Raw genomic sequence first — 21,081 nt, 5'->3', positions numbered from 1 at the left:
ATATAAACTGCCTGTAACTCTTAGTATCCACAGCCCCAAGAGCCAGTCAGTCTAAACATGATTAAATTCTGTTAGTGAATAACTAGGAAGATGTCAACAAACATGAGCCTGAAGTATGGATTCTCTGACACTGGTGTGCCTAGATTCAATTATTTTTTCGTACCATTAACTATACAAACTTGGACAAATTAATTAAACTCGCTAGTCTTCAACAGTTAAGTGGGAAACAGTATCTACATCATAGAATTGATGTAGGAATTAATAATAAGTTCATCTAATATTAGCATAATATGAGACCTATAAGCTTTCAACAAACATTAACTATTATTTGGCATACATCTGAGCTTGGCTTTAAAGGATAAATGGTATTGGACACCAAGAAAAAATAGGGTAGGGTTGTCTGCTGACTCTGCTCTTTTGGAAGAAACTAATTTATCTCCGTTGAAAACTTCAAGTCTTTTCTCAGTGCTTATCTGCTGTGTCCTATCTCCATCATTAGCAACTATCAGCTGCCATTTCTATCTCTTTATAGTTCCAATTCTTTACTCAGATTAGCTGTGTTTTTGTTTGTTTGTTTGAGACAGTCTCGCTCTGTCACCCAGGCTGGAGTGCAGTGGCGCGATCTCGGCTCACCGTAACCTCTGCCTGCTGGGTTCAAGTGATTGTCATGCCTCAGCCACCCAAGTTGCTGTGATTACAGGCGTGCACCACCATGCCCAGCTAATTTTTCTAATTTTAGTAGAGATGGGGTTTCACCATGTTGGCCAAGCTGATCTCGAACTCCTGACCTCAAGTGATCCACCCGCCTCGGCCTCCCAAAGTGCTGGGATTACGGGCTTGATCCACTGTATCCAGCCCCAGATTAGCTCTTTATTGGCCCTTTACACTGAGAGAAATCATTCACCCAAGGGTCTCTGCTTAGTTTTCTAACAGTTTTCATGTTTTCAGCAATCATCTCTCAGTTTACCAATATCAAAATCCAAACTTTTTTCACCTTGGAGTTCTACTTTAAGACACACATGTCTAAACACATAGTGAATGTTTCTACCTGGTTGAATTACGGGACCACCCCTAAAACCAAACTCAGTATTTTCCCCCTAAAATTCATTCCTCCTCCTGGCTTTCATAATTTTCCATCACCCAGGCTGAAACATAAACTGATCTTCCTTTTTGATACTGGTACTATTTGTCATTACAGGTGCTCCTCGACTTATGACTGTGTTACATTCCAATACAACCATCGTAAGTCAAAAATATTGTAAGGTAAAAATGCATTTAATACACCTAGACTACCCAACATCATAGATTAGCCTAACCTACTTGAAACATGCTCAGAACACTTCCATTAGCCTAGAGTTGGACAAAAATCACCTAACACAAAGCCTGTTTTGTAGTAGAGTATTGAATATTACACATAGATGGGTGTTTTGTCGACATGATGAGATGAGAAAACACAAAAACTAAGAGCATCCAGAAAAATGCTGGCAACACAGTACACTGTAGAGTATCTACTGTGCATGTTGTGATCACGTGGCTGACTGCAAGCTGTGATTTGCTGCTGCCGCCCAGTATCACTAGGGAGTATCACACAGCAAATCACTACCCCAGGAAAAGACAAAAATCCAAAATTTGAAATACAATCTCCATTGAGTGTGTACTGCTGTCAGGAGCACGGTAAAGTAAGACATCGTTACACTGAACTACTGTAAGTGGGAGACCATTCGTAACTGGTTTTCCACTGCTATAATTCTACTTCAGATTCTGTGTGCCCAATGCCTAAACCTCCCGGCTGTCCTAAGACGAGATTCTTCCTATTTAGAGATGCTGAGAGACTATGTAAGTTAAAGACAGAAACTGTGCTCTGGGAGACATCTGAACATGTCCGAACGTGAACTCCTGACCTCTCTCAACCCTGCTCCTTCTTCTGCCAACCTCTACTGTGGCTTCCTCTATCTCACATGACACCTCCATCCTTTCAATTGCCCAAGCTGAAAACCCAAGAATTCCCTTGGAGTCCTCTCTTCCCTGACATCACATTCACTCCTCCTGCAAATCTTGGTGTTTCTACTTTAAAAACATAACCAGCTTCTGATAACTTCTCACCACCTCCACTACCTAGCAGACTAAGCCATCATTGTCTCTCACCTGATGATTCCAAAAAACTTAGAATAGCTTTTCCCTGCCCCTCACTGCAGTCTGTTCTCAACACAGCAGCCAGAAATCTTCTTAAAATGAAGATCTGCAAAAAAGTTCTGCAGTGTTTCAGTTCACTAAGAATAGATGAGTAAGGCCTTTAAGTGATCAGCAGGTGTCCTACGTGATCTGATCCTCCCACTGACCCCACTGAAGTTTCTGACCTACTTCCTTAGTACTCTCTTTCAGGCTGCTCTGCCAGCCACCCTGGCTTCCCTGCATTTCCTCAGCAATGCACTACACTCTTTCTGCTTTAGAGCTTTTTGCCCTCTGCCTAACATTCTTTCCCCCCTCACACATCCGCACAGCTGCTATCTTAAACATCCTATTTAATACTGCAGTCTGCACCCCTTACCTAGGACTCTCCCTCCATCTTCTCTTACCTGCTCTATTTTTTATTTTCCATAGCATGTTACCATTTTCTAACATTTGATACGAAGTTTTTTAGTATCTTTTTTGCTTATTGTCTTTTCAACTAGATTGTAAGCTCCATTCATATATTCTTAGCACTTAGACCTATGCCAGACACATAGTAGGTACTCAATAAACATTTTCCAAATGAATTCTGATAGTAATAATCCAACAAAGAAGGTAATTTTGATGCTACCGAAAGATAATTTCTAAAGCAATGTTCCTATATAAGCAAGAAGGGATTAAATTTACTGGACAAGTAAAGGGGTAGCTCTAATCAGGAGTATGAATAGTTCAGTAATAAAATAAAAGAGAAGATATAAGGGCCCAAATGCAATTAGGAGTACAGAAGCAAGTAAAAGCTGGTAGAAATTATTTTCTCACTGCTTCTGTTTTTTTCAGTGAATTAGGATATAAAGTCATCGGGAATAAGGTTGCAAAAGGATCCATCGGGCTTTGAAGAAAAAAAGATATGAAATAGCACTCTGGGAAAATCAAAGTACAAATAGGCTAAGGAGACCAACCATGACTGCCGAGAAGGATGAAGGACCAACCTGAATTTAATAATGAAGAATTTAAACTAATAACAGAGATCATGGTTGTGTATTTTCTCCCAGATATACCCACATATATTCAGCTGCATGTGTACAGGTGAGGAACATAGAGTAATGAATTTAAGCAAGGCTGTACTTTAACCAAGTAAGTCTGTCAAAGCAAGAAGACAGAAAAGAATAAAGAATGCAAGGCAAGGGAGTGATTATGATACTCAAATAAGAAACTTAAAATGGGTATGGAGGAAAGTGAGAACCTGGGGATGTGCAAGACAATGAAAAGGTGGTAGAATCAATAGGTCATAAAATCTATTATATCACAATTCAACTTTGTATAGCAGCATGACATTTTTTGAAATATGAAAGTTAAAAAACACAAAATATATATTCCACAAAAAATAAGCAAAAATATTGTTCATTTGAAAGACGTAAGTTTTAAAATACCAAAGACATTATACTAATTTATACTAATAAAGAGCCAACCAATTCCTATGACTGACTCTGCCCATCAGTCTGATTCTCTTTGAAGCCAACTGTTCCTCCCCATATCCTTCTTTTCAAAAGCCCTATTAAATTTCCAGCCAGTAATTCACTAGCTAAATTACTTAAAAGTTAGGAATTGTGTGCACAGTTCTTCTTATAGCACCTAGGACAGTGATAGGACATAGGAGTATACAATAAATACCCTGATTGGGCAACTGATTGGCTGGCTTTAAACGTAAAGAATGGAGGACAGACACTTAAATGAGGGGCGTGCCCAAGAGAAATACTATGGGGTACAGAGAAATACAGCACAGAAGCAAAGAAAGAATGCCCGGTCTGAGGTTCACTATTTCAGTTTTACTTCAGGTTCCCATTATGGTGATATAAGGTAATTAAGATAATGGACTCTGCAATCAGAAAGAAATTCAAATCCAGGCTCTAACACAATCAGCTGTGTGATCCTTTTGAAAGTACTTTATATCTAAGCCCTCAGGTTTATCATCTTTAAAAGCACTATCATGAATTAAAAGCATATTTTCAACACTATACCTAAATGAAGTTTAAATGCTATAATTTAAAGAACTTCTCAACACTAGACTTTTAGAAGCTACTCGAAGTGCTGTTATAAGATTCCAAATATCAATTACTATAATTTATAAGGCTGCTAAAAACAATAAAAGATATTACTATAATTACCATTCTCAAGCAGATCACTGAAAAGGAATGGCTTAGAAAAGAATAAAATACCTGTATTTATGTATAGAGTGGTTTGGAAAAATATTAAAATAGTAACATAATGACTAAGTAGTTATGCACAACTTCACTGTTCTTACTAAACTTGCTAAGTATTCATGAACCAAATGACATATATGAAATGTCAGTTATGGGCCAGGCACTATGCAAAATGCTGGGCACACAAAAATGAGTAGGAAACTCTATGAGCTCATGGTACACACCATACTACTGATCATTCTACCCATGTAATTATAAAGTAGTATTTCATTTATGCTATAAAGGATTTAATCAGGTCCTGTGAACCCTCTAGTCCAACAAAAATAATGTTACGTGTAATTACAAATAAATAGTATAATAGAAATAAACCTATATTTTATAGGTCTCAGTATGAAATACTCTACAAACACGTTTGATCTCTACACCAAGATATTCAAGTGGTAGTTGGATCACTACCAAGAGAATATCACAATGTCTTATGGTTTGTTTTGAATCCAAATTCAAAAAAGTTAAAATTCTAAATTACCATGTTAAAACCAGTGATCGAGTAAATAGAAAAACTTTTGAGTTCTTGCATGTTCGCAATAAGGAATCAGAAACACATGATTCTTAAAGGAAATGGTGGTTAATAAATGGATTAGCCAATACTTCTTTAGAAGAATATTTGCCTTTTGGTTACGTAAAGATTCCCAAAGCAAGGTAGGGCAATTTAAATTTTAAAAATCAGAAGTAGAAACTTTGGATAGAGATTCTAAAAAGCTATTAACCAAATGATTATCTATGATTTTTAGAATCATTTAATATGCATCAGTAAAGTAAATGTGCTTATACAAAATGCCAGGTAGCTAACTCTTATTATAACATCTACTTCTCAGTGTTATTTGTTACACTGTTACTTATGTTAGATAGTTATACACTAGTTAAACTCTACTGAGCAACATGAACCACAAGCTGAATTTTAAATGTTCTGCTTACTTTACACCATTCTGAGCCACAGATGACAAAGTCTGTACAAAGCTGTAATTACTCTGCAAACCTGAAACCCAATTAGAGAGACTGCAACATGTCAGACCAAGAAATACATACACCAAAAAAAAATTTTTAGAGATCATCTGTTTAGATTAAAATGTTTAAAGGTTTAATTTCAACCAACCTCTTTAGCCATTTAAACACTAATTTTATTCTTTCTAAAATAACATCCAATGTGAAAAACAAAGGCATAATAATAGATTCCTTTTTTTTTTTTTTTTTTTTTTTGAGACGGAGTCTCGCTCTGTTGCTCAGGCTGGAGTGCAGTGGCGCAATCTCCGCTCATGCAAGCTCCACCTCGCGGGTTCATGCCATTCTCCTGCCTCAGCCTCCTGAGTAGCTGGGACTACAGGTGGCCGCCACCACATCCGGCTAATTTTTTTGTATTTTTAGTAGAGACGGGGTTTCACTGTGTTAGCCAGGATGGTCTCTCGATTTCCTGACCTCATGATCCGCCCACCTCGGCCTCCCAAAGCGCTGGGATTACAGGCGTGAGCCACTGCATCCGGCCAGATTCCATTTTTTATTAAATCACATAATGAAATAATGCTGGCTGTGAGTTATGATGACCATAAACCAAATTTATTTTTCAGGTCTTAAAAATATGATACACCATGGAGGTTCTCTGAAGGGGACAAAAAGCATTTCTATCTTTTGTTTAATGTTTTCACTAGGGGCAAAAAAGCATAACACCTATTTAAGACTCAATACATCAACCTTTAAGAGATTCATTTAATCCAATGAGCGGAAGGTGACTTAGGTGAGGCAGGTGTCCTGGTAGAGAGCATTCCAGCAGCAGATAACTGTTGAGCGATCACTACGTTCCAAGCACTGCACAAAGAGTGGTGCATAAATGTTATTCATTTAATCCAAAGGAAAAACCTAAAAGGTGTTATTATCTTCCATTTTCTAAATGAGCAAATTTACAAGACTCAGGCAAGCTAAATAACTTGCCCCAAAACACACAACTGTGAGTCATTATATAAGGATTTATTCCAAGTCTATCTCAATCCCAATCCCATGCTCTTCTGAAGAGAATACACTGCTAGGAAAAATGCCTTAAAAATCAGTAATCATCTGTCAAAGCCATAGGACTGTCTGTTCCCTCTTCTATACCTTCTCTACACCTTCCCCGTGCTTGGCCCTTCTCCCATCTATAACACTTTTTCTCATATAAGCAAATCCAGGATAAGTTTCAACTGATAACAGTGTTTGAGCGGGAGAGGGCTCCAATGTGTTTGCCTCTGGTTCTCTCCACAGTATAGGGATGGACAGGAATGAGGGTTATCCCCTAGCAGGATGCTGATCCTTGACATCTCGTTTCTCCAGGCAGGAGTAACGGGAGGCGGTTTAGAATGAGAAGCTGAAGGGAAAGAAAGTGGTAAGGATAGCAGAAAGGAAGGCAAGAGAGCCTTTGGGTTCTTTCACTGCTGGCTCTCACATTCTCCAATACCAATAAAGTTAATGATTAAAAAAAGTTCAATTACTAATAATGGAAAAGTGATCTGCAGACTCACATCAATCCAGCTCCGCATTGCTAGTTATTTTTGTCTGAACCATTTGCGTTTTATCACCCAAACTCAACATATCTCCCTCCACATAAGCAAATAGGAGAGAAGACAAAGTTCCTACATTTGATTCCATAATACAAGGGGTTCAATAAATAATGGGAGTCAGACTGGATTACTAACATTACATTTCCCTCTAGAAGATGTTTTTCACTTCATCATCCACATTCCAAATTGTGACATTTTAATTATCATAAACCACCACTTTGGAATTAACATGAAATACTATTTATGAACTTGAGTTGAATTTGAAGTCACGATATGTTAATGTGAACTTCTCCTAACACATTTTTCTTCTTTGAATATGGTCACTACAGATACTGCCATTTACCAAAAGAACATTTACAGAGCCAATATTTTCCCCATCAACATTTCTCTGTCTTGTTTGCCCACCGAATCCTGCCTCTAATTAAACAAACATACACCTCAAGAGTCTTCTGGAACAACTGTTCTTGGCATACTTTCTGCCTACTTGAAATTCCAAATAAACGTACTGTGGTCATTTTGAGACAATAGTTAAAATACAAAAATGACATAAGGCATTTACTAAAAGAATTATAAGAGGCATGCAAACATCTAGTGGACTCAAGGAATTAGGCATGTTGGTTTTTTGGCTTTGATTTTGGTTTTTGCAGTATAATAGCCATGGGCTTTTAAAAAATGTAGTAAAATATACATAACATGAAATGTACCATTTTAACCATTTTAAGTATACAGCTTGGTGACATTACTGAATTCAAATTGTTGTGTGGGCAAGATGGTTTTCAAACATATTTCTTGATTTACTTTCACTGTATAAATCATCCATGCTTAATACAGAAAAATACATACGTAAGTATAGGCAAAATAAAAATACTCATAATCCTACCATTCAGTTATAACCATTATTAGTGTTTGAATACATACATTTTTAGACCTATTCCAAGCACTTTTTAAAAACAAAAATGAGACCATTATTGATGATATTATATGTTTTGGATATTTTCCATTTCAGTAAAGATCTACATCATTATATTTAATAGTGGCATAAAACTCCATTGTACTCATACACCAGAATAAGCAGTTTATTTATAGTCATAATGCATGAAACAGAAGTAAATTACTCAGATGTACACAGGATATCTAACCATTCATTACATAACATGCTACTGAATAACATGGTAAAATCTGAAAAATAATTATGAGATTTTTTTTTTTTTTTTTTTTTTTTTTTTTTTTTAGACAGAGTCTTGCTCTTTCACCAGGCTGGAGTGCAGTGGCGCGATCTCGGCTCACTGCAACCTCCGCCTCCCGGGTTTCAAGCAATTCTCCTGCCTCAGCCTCCGGAGTAGCTGGGACTACAGGCGTGCGCCACTAGGCCCAGCTAAGTTTTGTATTTTTAGTAGGGATGGGGTTTCATCATGTTGGCCAGGATGGTCTCAGTCTCTTGACCTCGTGATCCACCCACCTCAGCCTCCCAAAGTGCTGGGATTACAGGCGTGAGCCACTGTGCCCGGTCTATTTTTAAGAAAAGCTATTTATATTTGAAACATGATGAAACTGGGATTTGATAACAAAATTTTTAAACAATTCAACAAGAATGTACATTAGATTGAAAATTCCCTTAGGGGAAGGTCCATACTATTTGATTTCTGGTACTATGCCTAAACAGGGCTGGTCTCAAATAAATAAACAGAATGACTAACATACTGCCCCAATTTATCTGTGCCTTGGCTAATTGAAATCATGTTTAAATAATACCTAAAAGATAATCTACCCCTAATAAAATAATTAATTCAGGCAAAAATCACCAATGGTAAAATCATTTGGTAAATAACTAATTAAGACTAAATATTGCATAGTGCCAACATGTCAAACCACAGATTATCTGGTAACCACATGAGAGAAACTTAGTTTATAATGAAGAGATGACACTGTCACCACCGTAACCCAGTGAACAATGATAGCCTTACTAACAGCTGGTCAAACAAATACTAGGTACCTCTTGACATAACGCAATATGAAGTACACAGACTCACCAAGGAAACAATCTTGATAAAAATTCTGAATATGAATCTGATGGAATCCTTAGATCTAACTTCCTTTTACCGTAAATACAGAGGTAGAGGAAAAGTTAAATGACACCTCGTAGAAACGATCAGAGAATTCCATAAGACAGAACTTTCACAGGACAAATGAAGTAGTCTCTTTAATAAGTGAATGTACCCAAAAGAGGGGTGAGGAAGGTAGTCTAATACTCTGCTGGACTAGTAGGGACTTAAAAGATTTATAAAAACCAAATGCAATGCGTGGTCCTCCTTAATGCATTCTGGTCTAAACAAACCAGTTTTAGGCAACAAGTGGGAAATCTGAATATGAATTTGTACTTGGTAATACTGAAGATTAGTTTTATTAGATGTGATTGTGATACAGCTTTTAAAAAAATTTTCAATTCATGAAGTAGATGTGCAGGTTTGTTACATGGGTATATTGTATAAAGCTGAGATATGGGCTTCTAGTGAACTCATCACCCAAATAATGAACATAGTACTCAATAGGTAGTTTTCTGGTCCTTGTCCCACCCTTCTCCTTTTTGGAGTCCGCAGTGTCTATTATTTCCACCTTTATGTCCATATGTACCAATTGCATAGGTCCCACTTAGAAGTAACTTACAACTTAAATGCCTCGAGATTTCCATCTGTACCAATGAGACAATTTCTACTCACGTATCTTCAAAGTAGCTTATCAGTGCATACATACCACAGTGAAATAAACAATAAACATATACAAAGACCAAGATGCAGATTCAAAGTCACTTTTTTTTTGAGATGGAGCCTTGCTTTGTCATCCATGATGGAGTGCAGTGGCACAATCTCGGCTCACTGCAACCTCTGCCTCCTGGGCTCACTCCATTCTCCTGCCTCAGCCTCCTGAGTAACTGGGATTACAGGCGCATACTACCACGCCCAGCTAATTTTTTGTATTTTTAGTAGAGACGGGGTTTCACCATGTTAGCCAGGCTGGTCTCAAACTCCTGACCTCAGGTGATCAGCCCGCCTCCACTTTCCAAAGTGCTAGGATTACAGGCGTGAGCCACTACATCCAGCCTCAAAGTCACTCTTTAAAGCACTTGTATTAAATGCTGCTCCTCTTCCCCCTAACTGCCCCATTCCTCTCCTTCATTTTGCTGGTAAATCCATCAAAATCATCTACAAGGCTGGCCTTTGTTACCCATGCCTTAACCAATTAGCTAAATTCTGGTTTCCACCACTCTACTGCAGTCTCCTTTTTATCAGATATATTTTTCTTGTTCTCATTTTCATTTCTTTGCAGCATTTGATGTTCTTGGCTCCCTATCCTTTGAGTCCCTTTTCCTTGACCTCCATGACACTGACTTGCCTGGTTTTACTACCATCCCATACCATTCATTAGTTTTTCTTAGGGCCTCTACTTCCAAAGTAGAGGCTCAGACCTTTACCTTCCAAAGGCTCAGACCTTTCTGTTATGCTTTTATTTTTGACATTTTTTCCCATAGTAAATCTAGACATTAATTACACAATATTTGTTAGGTACCCACAGTATATCAGCCAGTAACCTAGGCACTGAATAGCAGTGAACAAAACAAGGTGCCTATTTTCCATAAAGCTTATATTTTACTGAAGGGATGAGTAGTCAAACAATAAACAAGCAAAACAATTAATTTATAACATAGTAGGTGCTTGTAAACAATATGAAGAAAAATAAGGCAGGTCAACGAGTTGAAGTGAACGGGAGGTGATACTATTTTCGAAAGATTAATTAAAAAGGGTGTCTCTAATGAAATGAGAGGCCAATGCACATTACCTTCGGGAAGAGTAAGTTACACAGAATGAACATTAAGTGCAGACTCACAGCTGGAGGGATTCCACAGATGGATTTGTGAAACAGCAAGAAGCCCAGTGTAATTGGAGTCAAGTAAGTTAGGAAAAAAGGTAGCAGATGAGGTTAGAAAGATCTTCAATGAGTTGGTAAGGACTTTGGATTTAATTATAGATAGGCTCTCCAGTAGCTCTGCATCAACTGACACCTGATGTCTGATGACTCTCAAACCTGCTTCTTCAGTCCCGGCCCTTCTCATCAAGCTCCATCCCCATATGGCAAAACTAGCATCTCCTTTGATGCCCTATACTGCCTCATCCTCAAGATATCCAAAAGGGTTTTGTTTTTGTTTGTTTCAGCTTCCAAGTTGAAAATTACTATACCAGTACAGTTTTTCTATTTTATTTCCATATCATCTTCCTAATCACCCAAGAAACACTTCCTCAGTCATCTTTGACTCGTCCTTCTCTTTCAACCCTCACGGCTAAGCCACCAACATTTATGTTAACAGTTTGTTCATTATGACTCTTGGAATCATCCTTTTTTTTTCCACTGCTGACACCCAACCCGGGAACTTACTATCAAAATCCTCATCACTGAAATGACCTCTTAGGTGGTCTCCCTTTTCTACCCTTCTCCCTAAGTTGTCCTACATACTACTAGTAAGATGAGTCCTACCCAAATTCTTAAACTATATGTCATTCTCTTCAAAAATATTTTCCTGTCTGCAGGACAATGTTCAAATACATTTCTTAGCCTGACTTTCAAAGCTATTCATAAGGAAGCCCCATTAATTAAAACAAAAAGTTTCAAACTGTATTCCTCACTGCCAAACTATAAGTACTTTCTGCTAATAAACATGTCTCTTCACTGTCCCCTAAAAATTATCTGATTATTAACTTCAGGATTTAACAACTCATGCTGTTTCTCTCACCTGACACATACTCCCTTCCTTTTTACTTAGATTCTAGTCACTCAAGATCTTCTCTTATTCCAACTCATACTCTCTATCCCTGAAGATCTACTACACTTATTTGTATCCCATATGGTGGTACTTCATCATATGCTGTGATTTATTTGACTGTTTTGAGTGGAACTCCTTAAGTTTCAGGGAATTTGGAATACTTCTCATAGCTCTTTTCTATTCATCAAAATCTAAGCACATACAGACTGAATTCTAGGAAAAGCTTCAGGAAACATTTCAGAAACAATATAATTTCTTACAACTTATTTTTTTCTCATAAAATGTATATTTATGTATTTCATATATATGAAAAAATATATTTTTCAAAAAACATACTTTCCAAAAAATATATATTTTTGAATCCTAATCATATTCTTGATTTTGGAGCAACAGCTCTAATACTTGAGATATTTTTCTTTCCACAGGAAAAGGTGAAAGGAGTAGATGTAAAGAATAAAGGATTTTTCCCCCTTGGAGAAAAATAAAAAGGTAGGTCTACTTATCCAGAGTAAAGCACTGTCCAAATAAACAATGAATTGTGGAGGATTATAAACAAATCAAGTAATTCCATTAAAATCAACTATAGAGGGTAGGTGCGGTGGCTCATGCCTGTAATCCCAGCACTTTGGGAGACTGAGGCGGGTGGATTACCTGAGGTCAGGAGTTCGAGACCAGCCTGGACAACATGGAGAAACCCCATCTCTACTAAAAATACAAAAAATTAGCTGGCGTGGTGGCGGGTGCCTGTAATCCCATCTGCTTGGGAGGCTGAGGCAGGAGAATTGCTTGAATCTGGGAGGCGGAGGTTGCAGTGAGCCGAGATCGCGCCATTCCACTCCAGCCTGGGCAACAGAGCGAGACTCTTGTCTCAAACAAACAAAAAAAGTCAAATATAGAGATAGCCTATCAGTCATTATCAGAATACCACCTCTTTGGAAAGCACTCTCTAACTTCTTTAAACTTTAAGGGGAAGGTATGGATGTGTTTTCTTTGCCTTCAGGAATTCTAACTCCAAATAAAGTAGCCTGGCTTTGAAAGATGGTTCCAACCACAGACATAAAAAGGCCTCTTGGGTATTTACTACAGCAACAGCAACAACAACAACAACAACAACAAAAACAACAAAAACACTTCATTTCAAAATCTGGTTTGATAGATAGCAAGCTATATGAAGTAAAGTAAAAGAATCAGCTCATTCACTGATCTCTAGAAGAATGGGGGGAAAATCTCATCTTAAATCTCTGCCAATTTAAATCAGTAGGAAAATTTTGCTTTCTATTATATCTTTCTCCAAAATTTATTTTTTAAATAGTAACTACTAAGTAATTATCTTAGCATATTATCAGTTGATTCACTACATTAAGATTTCACATACATTATTCCTCACTTAATCCTCTCAGCTGAGTTCTAAAGTATGGTCATTTCCAGTTCACAAATTTTTTACAAAGGAAGCTATTTAATGTCTAAATCACTTATTCAAAATCATCAAGCCATTAATGTGGTAAAACTGAGTCTCAAATCCAGGTTTTCTAGCTCTAAATTCATGTCTCTTTTTGTATCACATACTGTTTTTAGGATGGATGTTGGTTGTTTATGAAAGGAAGTAAAGTTTTCTTTCTTTCTAATAACGTTTATACACAGTCGACTCTTGGAAAACGCAGGTCTGAACTGCGCAATTCCACTTACACATGGATTTTTTTCAATAATAGTACACCAAGTGTGCCTATCTCTCCTGCCTTCTCCTTCCACCCGCTCCACATCTCTTCATCTCTGCCACCCAAGACAGAAAGACTAACGCCTTCTCTTTCTCCTCCTCCTCAGCCTACTCAACAAGAAGACAATGAGGATGAAGACCTTTATGATCCACTTCCACTTAATGAATAGCAAATATATTTTCTCTTCCTTATGATTTTCTTAATAACATTTTCTCTTGCTTACATTATAAGAATACAGTATATAGTACATGTAATACACAAAATATGTATCAATTAACTGTTTATTGGTAAAGCTTCTGGGCAACAGTAGGATATTGGTAGCTAAGTTTGGGGGAGTCAAAAGTTAGAACAAGGATGTTTGACTACACAAGGGTTGAAGCCCCTAAACTTTGCATTGCTCAAGGGGCAACTGTATTTCACTTTCTAGTTTTATGTGAATAAATTGATACAAACAGGTGATAGAGAACTGAAATATGTTTTCTCCCAGAGAAAACTGACCAATCTTTTATTTAGTATTCATGCATTAAAAATAACTGCCATCTTCATTGACATTATATGTAAAAGCACCAACAAGCTCTGATCACATAAGACAAAGTTCTGTAAGTGACAGATAAGTTGTCAAGTAATATTACACTGCTTCAGGACTTCTTTATAGAAGTTATATTTAAATAATGTCTTTCTGTCAGTATCAGATTACTGGAACAAGGCTGAGAACACATTTAAAGTGTTCATTGGCCAAAATGTTAAAAACCTAACATGAATTAACATGTAACTAAAGTTGCCTGAAGTCTAATATCAGAATTTATTCAGGCTTGTCAGTCTAAGCCAACTTTGCTGATTCCTTAGTCATAATAAAATAATCTGTCTATAAAAATAAAGACCCATCAATAGGTAAAGAAGAGAGATGGAACTTCCTAGAGGCATAGAAATATCAAACAATTTATGAGGCAAACAGTAAATCTGTAAATAACACTGTTTAACAAAAATATTTTAACAAAATGTTACACAGGACTAACGTGAAGTTCAAAGGAAACAATGCATATGAAATAGTGCTGTAAAGATTATTACATGTTTATTTTTAATTATCTTATAAGAACACCCTATAGAGACAGAAACTTTATCAGTGTGCTTTTGGAAGCAATAACTGTTGCTGGTTGGATGATTCAGTTATCATGAACTATTCTGGCAGGTTTCAAAAGCAGTGCCATTTTAAAACATTAAAAATGTCTAAAAATGCAACCATAGTAATAGATTCTGAGTGCATGGGTTGGGGGGTGAGGGAGAAAGACAATGACAAATTGGTCCAAAAGGACACTGAGACTTCATAGTTGGAAGACTATTGTGCTGACAATTAGTAACAGAGGAAGCAGAGCACAAAACAAATGAATGAAAAAAGCTGAACTTGCAATGAAAGACCTTATTATAGTTCAGAAACATTATTGTAATAAAGGGGCAATGTACTCTCCTCTATAAAACTTCCAAACAGGCACCCTAGTCTCTTTTCTCTTCCCCTGCATTTCATTTTTTCATTAGCATCTGCTTGATTATGTATTATTTCCAACCCAAAAGAACGCCTCTATATCTTTCCTAAATTCCAAGGCTTAAAGGTTCTTCCTCCCAATGTGGCCTTAGGCCTCATTTAACTTTACTCAAAGTATAATAAACGCTTTTATATTAAAATAAAGATATAGGGGTGAAAAAATCAGAAAGCCAATAATTTAGCATGTATCAACTCAGAGGAAGCAACAAAACATGTCCCTCAAGTTCAACTTGTTAAAAATGCAATGATTATATAACTTACTGCAAATATTCAGATGATTCTGCCTCTAAAAAAAATCAGTGTCTCCCCTATGGCTTCTATGACTTAGTTGGAAAAGCAATGCTGAAATCTTCACATACTAGTGAATCATCTACATTAAGCTGCTGTTTCCCTAAATGGAATTATCCAAAAGTTCTCAAATACATCTTCATGTATTAGTCAAGAATGACAAGATCTGATCCATGATACAGACAGACAGACTAGTCTGGAGGCATGGAAAACCCATATCTTCTGAATTGCCCACACTGGAAAACCTCTCACCTCAAGGCCCTAATGTAAGGTAGTCAGAGATCCATTAGTTAAGTAGGAATATGGAAAAAGCACTGGTCTGGAAACTTGAAAGCTGCAGGTTTATCTCCCAGCTCCATCTCTGAAAGAATTCCTTGCCACTGGGAAATTCCATGAGCCTAGTTTCTCCAGCTATAAAATAGACTGTTTGTCCTCCAAAGATGTAAAATTAAATATATCTTACTAACACACACATATATGTGTATGTATGTACATATATATATGTACGTAAAGTACGAGGCAGAAGGTACTCAACAAGTGGTAATTTATTACTATACTACTCCACAATATACTCAATATTTCAAGAAATAATTATCTGCTCCTGATAGGCAAACCACTGAATTTAGAAGAAAGGACTTTAGAGATCCTTCACTCTAACTCCCTCACTCTACAGATGACAAAATTCTGAGTCCCAGTATGGTTAAGCGACTGGCTCAACATTACATAATAAAACTCTATCAAATTTATCAGCCACCCATCTACGACATCTATATTTGTTCCTTTGCTCTAGCAGAAAGAAGTCTCGCTATTATATATAATACAACTCCTGACAACAATGAGAGTCCACTATTAACCCACTGGGTGATACGTGGCATAGCACGAAAGTTCTATGGGTGCTGACAACGTATTACTTGAAGAGAGTTGTCATCTCTGAACACCATATATGATTAAATGCATTCAAACCAGGTGTTAGAGTTCAAATCACAGTTCTGCCACGTACTTGCTTTGAGGTTCTGGGAAAGTTTTTCAGTCTCTCTAGGTCTCAGATTCATTATCTAGCTTTTTTTTCCTTTAAGTAATAATATTTATTTCATGTTTTTCATGTGATGACAAAATGCAATTACACAAATAAAACACCTTGTAAAAAGCAGGCTCTTTAAAAATGTTAATTTTCTTCCCTTACTTCCTTAATTGCCCTCCTAATTTCCGATGTATTAATTATAAAATGGGATTAAAACACCAAATATAATGGGCAAATAATCATCTTTCTAATTACAATTTCAAAAACTAGTTACGCACAATCCTCTTTCTAGAAACTATAAATTTAAGTTTAAAATGACACACTAAAAAACAAATTCAACAAGTAAATCAAATAGTTATCTACATTCAACTTAACCAAAATAATCTATACGTTTAATAAGGTCATAAAAAAATTATACAGTAAATACACTACAGTTGCCTTATCACACGCAGGCTGCAGGTGGTGATCCTCCTACCCCACCCTCCACTTCCCATCCACAATACTCCAACTTCCCTACATACAAGAAGGCAAATTTTTAAAAAATAAATATATAAAGAGATAATGTACCACCTTCCAAGCTACAGTTTATAACCTTTTTAGCTTAAATTTTAAAAACTCTGTAGGTAGGATTTTAAAATGGAGTATTTATTTGTCAGTAAAATTATTTTATATTCTACCAGGAGAAAAGATGAACAGCAATGTTACTACAGAAACTACAAATAAAACACGAGGTAAGCTAACAAACAGGGTAGCTAGTGCCTAACTGTGGCCCTGAGAAAACAATGTCTGACATGATTAGGGCATTCTGCTAAGTATTTCAAATGCCATATTTATTCCTATCATTTATTCTTTTTCCTCATTTGATATTTTTCACTCTATACAGGGATAAGGACATAACATACCATCTGGAGCTTTCATTCATTTCTGAAGATTTCATACCCACTTACTTTGACAAGATGAAAAGAAATTCAGCCAAAGTTTCTCAGAAATAATTTTTCAAATTAATGCTATTCTTGTTACCTGGAAAGTAACTTTATCTTTTGAAATCTTACTATTTCTCCAAACAATCTCAATGTCCAAAGAAGCTTTTCTTGATGATTCCGTCTTTAATGATACCTCTTTTTCCTAAATTGTAACTGCATGTATTAATTGCAAAACTCACTTCAAAACTTAGCCATAAAACATCTCAAAATACCAATCCCAAGGGTCTGTGGCATATTTTTGCTACTAGACTATAAATTCTTTAAAGCCAAGGGCTAGATCTTGTATCTATGGAATAAGAAAATGAACACAAAACTCTAGGTTCACTCTGTTAGACATGGGTTCATGCTGTGGGCTCTGCCATTTGCCAAACAGTGGCCTAAGCAAGTCATATAACCACTCTGAGTTCCTTTAAAATGGGGAGCATAATACTTACCTCACAGTGTTGTTGTGAAGATAAAATGAGAAAACATATGTGAAAGGGCTTGATACATAGTAACGCTCAAAGAAAGGTTGGTTTCCTTATTTCCTTCTTTTTTCCCCTCAGTACCTGGTACAATGTTGAGAACATAATAACCCTCAATAAAAACTTCCTAAATATTCATTACAATTTAGACTTCCTAAAAAATATATTTAAATATTAATTTTGATGACTCCTATGTTTCCAAATTGTGTTACTTTAAGTCAAACACATACACACAAGGTAGAAAACTTCAAAACACAGTAGGTGCAAATGGTTGTTATTTGAGATGACTAGAAAAGAAAATCAAGGAAGGAGTCCGAAGTATTTAAAAATAATTGAGTGATACTAATTATATGTAGGGTGTTCCCTTACTTAAGCACCTATCGACAAGTAATAGTTGATTGCTGACCTTCGAAAAAGTTGAGTGAGACAGAAAGGGGGGAAGGCAGATACAGAGGAAAGGAAGGAGGGGAAAAGAAAGGAATAAAGGAAGGTGGTCATGCTGGAATCTCTTCTATGTCCTCAGTATAAACTATTGAAGCTGATAACTACTTGCCTGCCTTCCTTTAAAAACAATCCCCATTGCATCCTCCACCTCTCAATAAAGCAGTAATCTAGGAAGCAAAGTACCTTTAATTTTTCCTCCAATGGATAGGATCCTCTTCAACCAGTCAGAAAAATACTGAAGGATTTTATTACTTTAAGAAAAAACAACTTCTGACTAAAAAGGGAATAACAATAGTCACACAGGTCTTTCTCAGCCTGCAGCAGCTTTGTCTTCCAAAGCCCAGGGTTTGAAGAATTTGGTCTATACCCCGTTCCTCTTGCCCTCACCCAAACTCTTGTCTCTGATCCAATGGTGTTAGATCTTATTTATTTTTTTTTTTTTAGCAATCAATATATGTTAATTGAATACTTTTTTTGTATAAGTGTTTTTTACTTTTTTTATTATACTTTTAAGTTCTGGGGTACATGTGCAGAACGTGCAGGCTTGTTACATAGGTATACACGTGCCATGGTGGTTTGCTGCACCCATCAACCTGTCATCTACATTAGGTATTTCTCCTAATGCTATCCCTCCCCTAGCCCCCAATCTCTCAACATGCCCCGGTGTGTGATGTTCCCCTCCCTGTGTCCCTGTGTTCTCACTGTTCAACTCCCACTTATGAATGAGAACATGCGGTGTTTGGTTATCTGTTCCTGTGAGAGTTTGCTCAGAATGATGGTTTCCAGATTCATCCATGTCCCTGCAAAGGACATGAACTCATCCTTTTTTTATGGCTGCATAGTATTCCATGGTATGTATGTGGCACATTTTCTTCATCCAGTCTATCACTGATGGTCATTTGGGTTGGTTCCAAGTCTTTGCTATTGTGAATAGTGCTGCAATAAACATACGTGTGCATGTGTCTTTATAGCAAAATGATTTATAATCCTTTGGGTGTATACCCAGTAATGGAATTGCTGGGTCAAATGGTATTTCTAGTTCTAGATCCTTGAGGAATCGCCACACTGTCTTCCACAACGGTTGAACTAATTTAATTTACACTCCCACCAATAGTGTAAAAGCATTCCTATTTCTCCACATCCTCTTCAGCATCTGTTGTTTCCTGACTTTTTAATGATCACCATTCTAACTGGCGTGGGATGGTATCTCATTGTGTTTTGATTTGCATTTCACTAATGACCAGTGATGATGAGCTTTTTTTCATATGTTGGTTGGCCACATAAATGTCTTCTTTTGCATAGTGTTTGTTCATATCCTTTGCCCACTTTTTGATGGGGTACTTTTTTCCTGTAGATTTGTTTAAGTTCCTTGTAGATTCTGGATATTAGCCCTTTGACAGGTGGATAGATTGCGAAAATTTTCTCCCATTCTGTAGGCTGCCTGTTCACTCTAATGATAGTTTCTTTTGCTGTGCAGAAGCTCTTTATTTTAATTAAATCCCGTTTGTCGATTTTGGCTTTTGTTGCCATTGCTTTTGGTGTTTTAGACATGAAGTCTTTGCCCATACCTATGTCCTGAATAGTATTGCCTAGGTTTTCTTCCAGGGTTTTTATGGTTTTACAGTTTTAGAGTTTTTATGGTTTTTGGTCTCACATTTAAGTCTTTAATCCATCTTGAGTTAATTTTTGCATAAAGTGTAAGGAAGGGGTCCAGTTTCAGTTTTCTGCATATGGCTAGCCAGTTTTCCCAACACCATTTATTAAATAAGAGAATCCTTTCCCCATTGCTTGTTTTTGTCAGGTTTGTCAAAGATCAGATGACTGTAGATGTGTGGTGTTATTTCTGAGGCCTCTGTTGTGTTCCATTGGTCTACATGTCTGTTTTGGTACCAGTAGCACGCTGTTTTTGTTACTGTAGCCTTGTAGTATAGTATGAAGTCAGGTAGCGTGATGCCTCCAGCTTTGTTCTTTTGGCTTAGGATTGTTTTGTCTATATGGGCTCTTTCTTGGCATTCCCTTTGAAAACCAGCACAAGACAAGGATGCCCTCTCTCACCACTCCTATTCAACATAGTATTGGAAGTTCTGGCTAGGGAAATCAGGCAAGACAAAGAAATAAAGGGTATTCAAATATGAAGAGAGGAAGTCAAATTATCTCTGTTTGCAGATGCCATGATTGTATATTTAGAAAACCCCTTCTTCTCAGCCCCAATCTCCTTAAGCTGATAAGCAACTTCAGTAAAGTCTCAGGATACAAAATCAATGTGCAAAAATCACAAGCATTCCTATACAACAATAACAGACAAACAGAGAGCCAAATCATGAGTGAACTCCTATTCACAATTGCTACAGAGAGAACAAAATACCTAGGAGTACAACTTACAAGGGATGTGAAGGACCTCTTCACGGAAGGCTACAAACCACTGCTCAAGGAAATAAGAGAGGACACAAACAAATGGAAAAACATTCCATGCTCATGGATAGAAAGGATCAATATCGTGAAAATGGCCATACTGCCCAAAGTAATTTATAGGTTCAATGCTATCCCCATCAAGCTACCATTGACTTTCTTCACAGAATTAGGTGTTACTTCTTTAGCCATAGTGATGTCTTCTTTTTTGGCCAGAAGGAGGCCATAAGCAGGGTTTGGGAATGTACCTCACTCTGTTTAGTCATTAAGAAAGAATAGCCCTGACTAATCAAAGTCCTAGGCATTAAATGAAACTAGAAATTCTCCTCCAACCAAACAATAGTATTTGGCCTCAACTGCAAGAGACTGTTGTAAGCAAGTTCTCTAAAACCTTTAAGACTCTTTAAAGAAAGCTCAGTAAAGTGGTTTCCTCCTCACTCCAATGTAAT

General features: G+C 36.9%; 1 protein-coding gene across 5 annotated transcripts in view; it reads right to left on the bottom strand.

Annotated features, from left to right (window-relative positions):
* AKT3 (AKT serine/threonine kinase 3) overlaps positions 1-21,081 on the bottom strand; it is a 360,266-nt gene that overhangs the window by 165,763 nt on the left and 173,422 nt on the right. The window contains exon 2 of one of the 5 annotated variants that reach the window (XM_016936492.4): positions 17,750-17,863. The gene's annotated coding sequence lies outside the window, so the exon portion shown is untranslated. 5 annotated transcript variants of the gene reach the window in all.

Source organism: Pan troglodytes, chromosome 1, assembly GCF_028858775.2.
Source record: "Pan troglodytes isolate AG18354 chromosome 1, NHGRI_mPanTro3-v2.0_pri, whole genome shotgun sequence".
NCBI classification, from domain to species: Eukaryota; Metazoa; Chordata; class Mammalia; order Primates; family Hominidae; genus Pan; species Pan troglodytes.
Note: the sequence above shows the minus strand (reverse complement) of the source record. Positions and strands in the feature narration are given on the sequence as shown.